Genomic DNA, 10,000 nt, shown 5'->3' on the forward strand with positions numbered 1-10,000 from the left:
TTCACCACAGGCAGCTGGTGGCGGTGTGGCTGAGCAGAAGCCTCCAGCAGGTGATGGCGGGGTGGGGGAGCAGCAGCCAGCCTCAAGCAGCCAGCCTCCAGCTGCTGATGGTGGGGTGGAGGAACAGAAGCCTCCAGCTGGTGATGTCAGGGTGGAGGAGCAGCAGCCAGCCTCCAACGGCTGATGGTGGGGTGGAGGAGCTGCAGCCAGCCTCCAGCAGCTGATGGCGGGGTGCAGGAGCAGCAGCCAGCCTCCAGCTGGTGATGGCGGGGTGAAGGAGCTGCAGCCAGCCACCAGCAGCTGATGGCGGGGTGCAGGAGCAGCAGCCAGCCACCAGCAGCTGATGGCGGGGTGGAGGAGCTGCAGCCAGCGTCCAGCAGCTGATGGTTGGGTGGTGGAGGAGCAGCAGCCAGCCTCCAGCAGCTGCTGGCGGGGTGCAGGAGCAGCAGCCAGCCTCCAGCAGCTGGTGGCGGGGTGGAGGAGCAGAAGCCAGCCTCCAGCAGCTGATGGCGGGGTGCAGGAGCAGAAGCCAGCCTCCAGCTGGTGATGGCGGGGTGAAGGAGCTGCAGCCAGCCTCCAGCAGCCAGCCTCCAGCTGGTGATGGCGGGGCGGAGGAGCAGGCAGCCTCCATCAGCTGATGGCGGGGTGTAGGAGCAGCAGCCAGCCTCCAGCTGGTGATGGCGGGGAGGAGGAGCAGCAGCAGCCAGCCTCCAGCAGCCAGCCAGCCTCCAGCAGCTGATGGCGGTGTGTGGGAGCAGCAGCCAGCCTCCAGCGGCCAGCCAGCCTCCAGCAGCTGATGGCGGGGTGGAGGAGCTGCAGCCAGCGTCCATCAGCTGATGGCGGGGTGGAAGAGCAGCAGGCAGCCTCCAGCTGGTGATGGCGGGGTGGAGGAGCTGCAGCCAGCGTCCAGCAGCTGATGGCGGGGTGCAGGAGCAGCAGCCAGCCTCCAGCAGCTGATGGCGGGGTGGAGGAGCTGCAGCCAGCCTCCAGCAGCCAGCCTCCAGCTAGTGATGGCGGGGTGGAGAAGCAGGCAGCCTCCGTCAGCTGATGGCGGGGTGGAGGAGCAGAAGCCAGCCTCCAGCAGCTGATGGCGGGGTGCAGGAGCTGCAGCCAGCGTCCAGCAGCTGATGGTGGGGTGGAGGAGCTGCAGCCAGCCTCCAGCAGCCAGCCTCCAGCTAGTGATGGCGGGGTGGAGAAGCAGGCAGCCTCCGTCAGCTGATGGCGGGGTGGAGGAGCAGAAGCCAGCCTCCAGCAGCTGATGGCGGGGTGCAGGAGCTGCAGCCAGCGTCCAGCAGCTGATGGTGGGGTGGAGGAGCTGCAGCCAGCGTCCAGCAGCTGATGGTGGGGTGGAGGAGCTGCAGCCAGCCTCCAGCAGCCAGCCTCCAGCAGCTGATGGCGGGGTGCAGGAGCAGCAGCCAGCCTCCAGCAGCTGATGGCGGGGTGCAGGAGCAGCAGGCAGCCTCCAGCAGCTGATGGCGGGGTGGAGGAGCAGAAGCCAGCCTCCAGCAGCTGATGGCGGGGTGCAGGAGCTGCAGCCAGCGTCCAGCAGCTGATGGTGGGGTGGAGGAGCTGCAGCCAGCGTCCAGCAGCTGATGGTTGGGTGGAGGAGCAGCAGCCAGCCTCCAGCAGCCAGCCTCCAGCTAGTGATGGCGGGGTGGAGAAGCAGGCAGCCTCCATCAGCTGATGGCGGGGTGGAGGAGCAGAAGCCAGCCTCCAGCTGGTGATGGCGGGGTGCAGGAGCTGCAGGCAGCCTCCAGCAGCTGATGGCGGGGTGCAGGAGCTGCAGGCAGCCTCCAGCAGCTGATGGCGGGGTGGAGGAGCTGCAGCCAGCGTCCAGCAGCTGATGGTGGGGTGGAGGAGCTGCAGCCAGCGTCCAGCAGCTGATGGTTGGGTGGAGGAGCAGCAGCCAGCCTCCAGCAGCTGATGGCGGGGTGCAGGAGCAGCAGCCAGCCTCCAGCAGCTGATGGCGGGGTGGAGGAGCTGCAGCCAGCCTCCAGCAGCCAGCCTCCAGCTAGTGATGGCGGGGTGGAGAAGCAGGCAGCCTCCATCAGCTGATGGCGGGGTGGAGGAGCAGAAGCCAGCCTCCAGCTGGTGATGGCGGGGTGCAGGAGCTGCAGGCAGCCTCCAGCAGCTGATGGCGGGGTGGAGGAGCTGCAGCCAGCCTCCAGCAGCCAGCCTCCAGCTAGTGATGGCGGGGTGGAGAAGCAGGCAGCCTCCATCAGCTGATGGCGGGGTGGAGGAGCAGAAGCCAGCCTCCAGCAGCTGATGGCGGGGTGCAGGAGGTGCAGGCAGCCTCCAGCAGCTGATGGCGGGGTGCAGGAGCAGCAGGCAGCCTCCAGCAGCTGATGGCGGGGTGCAGGAGCTGCAACCAGCCTCCAGCTGGTGATGGCGGGGTGGAGGAGCTGCAGCCAGCCTCCAGCAGCCAGCCCCCAGCAGCTGATGGCGGGGTGGAGGAGCAGAAGCCAGCCTCCAGCAGCTGATGGTGGGGTGCAGGAGCTGCAGCCAGCCTCCAGCAGCCAGCCTCCAGCTGGTGATGGCGGGGTGGAGGAGCAGCAGCAGACAGCCTCCAGCAGCCAGCCAGCCTCCAGGAGCTGATGGCGGTGTGTGGGAGCAGCAGCCAGCCTCCAGCGTTCAGCCAGCATCCATCAGCTGATGGCGGTGTGAAGGAGCTGCAGCCAGCCTCCAGCAGGTCATGGTGGGGTGGAGGAGCAGCAGCCAGCCTCCAGCAGCTGATGGCGGGTTGCAGGAGCTGCAGCCAGCCTCCAGCAAATGATGGCGGGGTGCAGGAGCTGCAGGCAGCCTCCAGCAGCTGATGGCGGGGTGCAGGAGCAGCAGGCAGCCTCCAGCTGCTGATGACGGGGTGCAGGAGCTGCAACCAGCCTCCAGCTGGTGATGGTGGGGTGGAGGAGCTGCAGCCAGCCTCGAACAGCTGATGGCAGGGTGCAGGAGCAGCAGCCAGCCTCCAGCAGCTGATGGCGGGGCGCAGGAGCTGCAGGCAGCCTCCAGCAGCTGATGGCGGGGTGCAGGAGCAGCAGCCAGCCTCCAGCTGGTGATGGCGGGGTGAAGGAGCTGCAGCCAGCCACCAGCAGCTGATGGCGGGGTGAAGGAGCTGCAGCCAGCCACCAGCAGCTGATGGCGGGGTGGAGGAGCTGCAGCCAGCGTCCAGCAGCTGATGGTTGGGTGGTGGAGGAGCAGCAGCCAGCCTCCAGCAGCTGATGGCGGGGTGCAGGAGCAGCAGCCAGCGTCCAGCAGCTGATGGTTGGGTGGAGGAGCAGCAGCCAGCCTCCAGCAGCTGCTGGCGGGGTGCAGGAGCAGCAGCCAGCCTCCAGCAGCTGATGGCGGGGTGCAGGAGCTGCAGGCAGCCTCCAGCAGCTGATGGCGGTGTGCAGGAGCTGCAGCCAGCCTCCAGCAGCTGATGGCGGGGTGCAGGGGCTGCAGGCAGCCTCCAGCAGCTGATGGCGGGGTGCAGGAGCTGCAACCAGCCTCCAGCTGGTGATGGCGGGGTGGAGGAGCAGCAGCCAGCCTCCAGCAGCCAGCCTCCAGCTGCTGATGGCGGGGTGGAGGAACAGAAGCCTCCAGCAGCTGATGGCAGGGTGCAGGAGCAGCAGCCAGCCTCCAGCTGGTGATGGCGGGGTGGAGGAGCTGAAACCTGGGTCGGACCTGGTCTGCAGCAGGGCCCATTACCACTCAGAAGCTGATGGCAGTGTGTGTTTAGGTCCCTGCGGGGTGGATGAGCTGAAACCTGGGTCAGACTTGGTGTGCAGCAGGGCTCAGCACCCTCCAGAAGCCGATGACAGTGTGTCTTTAACTCCCTGCCTGGTGGGAGAGCTGAAAGCTGGGTCGGACCTGGTCTTTAGCAGAGCTCAGCAGCCTCCAGAAGCTGATGGCAGTGTGTGTTTCATCCCCTGCGGGGTGGGAGAGCTGAAACGTGGGTCGGACCTGGTCTGCAGCAGGGCCCATCACCATCCAGAAGCTGACGGCGGTGTGTGTTTAAGTCCCTGCGGGGTGGGAGAGCCATAACCTGGGTCGGACCTGGTCTGCAGCAGAGCTCAGCAGCCTCCAGAACCTGATGGCAGTGTGTCTTTAATCCACTGCGGGGTGCAGGAGCTGAAACCTGGGTCGGACCTGGTCTGCAGCAGGGCTCAGCAGCCAGCAGAAGGTGACGGCAGTGTGTGTTTAGTTCCCTGCGGGGTGCAGGAGCTGAAACCTGGGTCGGACCTGGTCTGCAGCAGAGCTCAGCAGCCAGCAGAAGGTGATGGCAGTGTGTGTTTAAGTCCCTGCCTGGTGGGAGAGCTGAAACCTGGGTCGGACCTGGTCTATAGAAGAGCTCAGCAGCCTCCAGAAGCTGATGGCAGTGTGTGTGTTTTGGTCCCTGCGGGGTGCAGGAGCAGGAACCCGGGTCGGACCTGGTCTATAGCGGAGCTCAGCAGCCTCCAGCAGCTGATGGCAGTGTGTGTTTAATTCCCTGCCTGGTGGGAGAGCTGTAACCCGGGTCGGACTTGGTCTGCAGCAGGGCCCATCACCATCCAGAAGCTGATGGCAGTGTGTCTTTAATTCCCTGCGGGGTGGAGGAGCAGAAACCTGGGTCGGACCTGGTCTATAGCAGAGCTCAGCAGCCTCCAGAAGCTGATGGCAGTGTGTGTTCAAGTCCCTGCGGGGTGGGAGAGCTGAAACCTGGGTCGGACCTGGTCTATAGAAGAGCTCAGCAGCCTCCAGCAGCTGATGGCAGTGTGTGTTTAAGTCCCTGCGGGGTGGGAGAGCTATATCCCGGGTCGGACCTGGTCTATAGCAGAGCTCAGCAGCCTCCAGCAGCTGATGGCAGTGTGTGTTTAAGTCCCTGCGGGGTGGGAGAGCTGAAACCTCGGTCGGACCTGGTCTATGGCAGAGCTCAGCAGCCTCCAGAAGCTGATGGCAGCGTGCCTCTAAGTCCCTGCCTGGTGGGAGAGCTGAAACCTGGGTCGGACATGGTCTGCAGCAGGGCTCGGCAGCCTCCAGCAGCTGATGGCAGTGTGTCTTTAAGTCCCTGCCTGGTGGGAGAGCTGAAACCTGGGTCGGACCTGGTCTATAGCAGAGCTCAGCAGCCTCCAGCAGCTGATGGCAGTGTGTGTTTAAGTCCCTGCCTGGTGTGAGAGCTGAAACCTGGGTCGGACCTGGTCTATAGAAGAGCTCAGCAGCCTCCAGCAGCTGATGGCAGTGTGTCTTTAAGTCACTGCCTGGTGGGAGAGCTGAAACCTGGGTCGGACCTGGTCTATAGTAGAGCTCAGCAGCCTCCAGCAGCTGATTGCAGTGTGTGTTTAAGTCCCTGCCTGGTGGGAGAGCTGATATCCGGGTCGGACCTGGTCCACAGCAGGGCCCATCACCCTCCAGAAGCTGGTGGCAGTGTGTGTTTAAGTCCCTGCGGGGTGCAGGAGCAGAAACCTGGGTGGGACCTGGTCTGCAGCAGAGCTCGGCAGCCTCCAGCAGCTGATGGCAGTGAGTGTTTAAGTCCCTGCGGGGTGGGAGAGCTATATCCCGGGTCAGACCTGGTCTAAAGCAGGGCCCATCACCCTCCAGAAGCTGGTGGCAGTGTGTGTTTAAGTCCCTGCGGGGTGGAGGAGCAGAAACCTGGGTCGGACCCGGTCTACAGCAGAGCTCAGCAGCCCCCAGAAGCTGATGGCAGTGTGTGTGTGTGTGTGTGTGTTTAAGTCTCTGCCTGGTTGGAGAGCCGATACCTGGGTCGGACCTGGTCTGCAGCAGGGCTCAGCAGCCTCCAGAAGCTGATGGCAGTGTGTCTTTCATTCCCTGCGGGGTGCAGGAGCAGAAACCTGGGTCGGACCTGGTCTATAGCGGAGCTCAGCAGCCTCCAGCAGCTGATGGCAGTGTGTGTGTTAAAGACCCTGCGGGGTGGGAGAGCTGAAACCTGGGTCGGACCTGGTCTGCAGCAGGGCTCACCAGCCCCCAGAAGCTGATGGCTGTGTGTGTTTAAGTCCCTGCGGGGTGGGAGAGCTGAAACCTGGGTCGGACCTGGCCCGCAGCAGGGCCCATCACCCTCCAGAAGCTGATGGCGGTGTGGGTTTAAGTCCCTGCGGGGTTGAGGAGCTGAAACCTGGGTCGGACCTGGTCTGCAGCAGGGCCCATCACCATCCAGAAGCTGATGGCTGTGTGTGTTTAAGTCCCAGGGGGGTGGGAGAGCCATAACCTGGGTCGGACCTGGTCTGCAGCAGGGCTCAGCAGCCTCCAGTTGCAGATGGCAGTGTGTGTTTAGTTCCCTGCGGGGTGCAGGAGCTGAAACCTGGGTCGGACCTGGTCTATAGCAGAGCTCAGCAGCCTCCAGAAGCTGATGGCAGTGTGTCTTCAATTCCCTGCGGGGTGCAGGAGCTGATACCTGGGTCGGACCTGGTCTGCAGCAGGGCCCATCACCATCCAGACGCTGATGGCAGTGTGTGTTTAAGTCCTAGTGGGCTGCAGGAGCTGAAACCTGGGTCGGACCTGCTCTATAGTAGAGCTCAGCAGCCTCCAGAAGCTGATGGCAGTGTGTCTTTAAGTCCCTGCGGGGTGGGATAGCTGAAACCTGGGTCGGACCTGGTCTGCAGCAGGGCCCATCACCATCCAGACGCTGATGGCAGTGTGTGTTTAAGTCCTAGTGGGCTGCAGGAGCTGAAACCTGGGTCGGACCTGCTCTATAGTAGAGCTCAGCAGCCTCCAGAAGCTGATGGCAGTGTGTCTTTAAGTCCCTGCGGGGTGGGATAGCTGAAACCTGGGTCGGACCTGGTCTGCAGCAGGGCCCATCACCCTCCAGAAGCTGTTGGCAGTGTGTCTTCCATTCCTAGTGGGGCAGGGGAGCAAAGACCTGGGCAGAGGAGCGCCTGTCTGCATCCGATCCGGCCCCTCAGCAGCCCGCCGTGAGCCTTAGAGAACCCCCCCCCCCCCCAGCGGGCTCCAGGAACCGGGCCCTGCGTCGGACCCAGCTCAGTAAGGCCCTCCCTCGGGCCCTGCAGCAGGTGGCCCCGTCTATGCAGTCGAAAACCCCGCGAAAATCGGTGTAGAAACGCCCGAGAGGCGTGGTGCGGTTCCCCCGGCCGGTACCGGGTCCGGACCGGTCCGGAAGTCCACCCAGAACACTGCCTGGGGCTTCTGGGCGGCTCCCCAGGCGCAGGCAGTCGAAAACCGCGTGAAAATCGGTTCAGAATTGACAAAACGGCGACCTCGTCGCTCCAAAAACTAAGTCCAAACTAAGCCTTTCGCTTATCGCTTAACGCTTAAGGCGGTCGGCCTTATGGCCAGTAAATGAAAAGTGCCTGCGCCCCTGGAGGTTTTGGAAGGTGCGAGCGATGACCATGCTCGGGTTAGTAGGTGAGGCCATCGGAAAACCAGCGTGAGTTGGCGGGTTTGGGTGGCAATCTATTCCAGGCAGAGTCGACTATCTCTGGGCATCAATTTTGGGATTTTTCCGGCTCTGGTTCTGGGAGAAACGCAGGGGCAAAGTGCACGAGCCGCGGCCGATTTTGGTGGCCTGTCCCTGGGCACAAAGTCTGAGGAGTGTGGGCCTGGTTCTCCGAAAAATACCAGTCTGCTGGAGCTCACTCCCATGGCTCCAGGGGGCACGGCACACCCCCCGGTAGCCGACCAAAGTGCTCTACTCGGGCCAGACTCGGACCCACGACCCGGGGTGAGAACCACAACTACTGGTCATCCTTTTGACCTCCAGGGGGCGCGGCAGAGCCTCCCCAGTCCGACGCAAGTGCCCCACTTGGGCCATACTCAGACCCACGGCCCGGGGCGAGAACCACAACTACTGGTCATCCTTTAGACCTCCAGGGGGCCCGGCACAGCCTCCCTAGACCGACACAAGTGCTCCACTTGGGCTGTACTCTGACCCAAGTCCCGGTGCGAGAACCACAACTACTGGTCATCCTTTAGACCTCCAGGGGGCCCGGCACAGCCTCCCTAGGCCGACACAAGTGCTCCACTTGGGCTATACTCTGACCCAAGTCCCGGGGCGAGAACCACAACTACTGGTCATCCTTTTGACCTCATGGTCATCCTTTAGATCTCCAGGGGGCCCGGCACAGCCTCCCTAGGCCGACACAAGTGCTCCACTTGGGCTATACTCTGACCCAAGTCCCGGGGCGAGAACCACAACTACTGGTCATCCTTTAGACCTCCAGGGGGCACGGCACACCCCCCGGTAGCCGACCAAAGTGCTCTACTCGGGCCAGACTCGGACCCACGACCCGGGGTGAGAACCACAACTACTGGTCATCCTTTAGACCTCCAGGGGGCCCGGCACAGCCTCCCTAGTCCGACACAAGTGCTCCACTTGGGCTATACTCTGACCCAAGTCCCGGGGCGAGAACCACAACTACTGGTCATCCTTTAGACCTCCAGGGGGACCGGCACAGCCTCCCTAGACCGACACAAGTGCACCACTTGGGCCATACTCTGACCCAAGTCCCGGGGCGAGAACCACAACTACTGGTCATCCTTTTGACCTCATGGTCATCCTTTAGACCTCAAGGGGGCACGGCAGAGCCTCCCTAGTCCGACACAAGTGTCCCACTTGGGCTATACTATGACCCAAGTCCCGGGGCGAGAACCACAACTACTGGTCATCCTTTAGACCTCAAGGGGGCACGGCAGAGCCTCCCTAGTCCGACACAAGTGTCCCACTTGGGCCATACTCAGACCCACGGCCCGGGGCGAGAACCACAACTACTGGTCATCCTTTAGACCTCCAGGGGGCCCGGCACAGCCTCCCTAGTCCGACGCAAGTGCTCCACTTGGGCTGTACTCTGACCCAAGTCCCGGGGCGAGAACCACAACTAATGGTCATCCTTTAGACCTCCAGGGGGCACGGCACAGCCTCCCTAGTCCGACACAAGTGCTCCACTTGGGCTATACTCTGACCCAAGTCCCGGGGCGAGAACCACAACTACTGGTCATCCTTTAGACCTCCAGGGGGCACGGCAGAGCCTCCCTAGTCCGACACAAGTGTCCCACTTGGGCTATTCTCTGACCCAAGTCCCGGGGCGAGAACCACAACTACTGGTCATCCTTTAGACCTCCAGGGGGCACGACACAGCCTCCCTAGTCCGACCCAAGTGCTCCACTTGGGCTATACTATGACCCAAGTCCCGGGGCGAGAACCACAACTACTGGTCATCCTTTAGACCTCCAGGGGGCACGGCACAGCCTCCCTAGTCCGACACAAGTGCTCCACTTGGGCTATACTCTGACCCAAGTCCCGGGGCGAGAACCACAACTACTGGTCATCCTTTAGACCTCCAGGGGGCACGGCACAGCCTCCCTAGTCCGACACAAGTGCTCCACTTGGGCTATACTCTGACCCAAGTCCCGGGGCGAGAACCACAACTACTGGTCATCCTTTTGACCTCATGGTCATCCTTTAGACCTCCAGGGGGCCCGGCACAGCCTCCCTAGGCCGACACAAGTGCTCCACTTGGGCTATACTCTGACCCAAGTCCCGGGGCGAGAACCACAACTACTGGTCATCCTTTAGACCTCCAGGGGGCACGGCACAGCCTCCCTAGTCCGACACAAGTGCTCCACTTGGGCTATACTCTGACCCAAGTCCCGGGGCGAGAACCACAACTACTGGTCATCCTTTTGACCTCATGGTCATCCTTTAGACCTCCAGGGGGCCCGGCACAGCCTCCCTAGACCGACACAAGTGCTCCACTTGGGCTGTACTCTGACCCAAGTCCCGGTGCGAGAACCACAACTACTGGTCATCCTTTAGACCTCCAGGGGGCCCGGCACAGCCTCCCTAGGCCGACACAAGTGCTCCACTTGGGCTATACTCTGACCCAAGTCCCGGGGCGAGAACCACAACTACTGGTCATCCTTTTGACCTCATGGTCATCCTTTAGATCTCCAGGGGGCCCGGCACAGCCTCCCTAGGCCGACACAAGTGCTCCACTTGGGCTATACTCTGACCCAAGTCCCGGGGCGAGAACCACAACTACTGGTCATCCTTTAGACCTCCAGGGGGCACGGCACA

This window comes from Nothobranchius furzeri, unplaced genomic scaffold (genome assembly GCF_043380555.1).
Source record: "Nothobranchius furzeri strain GRZ-AD unplaced genomic scaffold, NfurGRZ-RIMD1 Scf148, whole genome shotgun sequence".
Classification (NCBI taxonomy): Eukaryota; Metazoa; Chordata; class Actinopteri; order Cyprinodontiformes; family Nothobranchiidae; genus Nothobranchius; species Nothobranchius furzeri.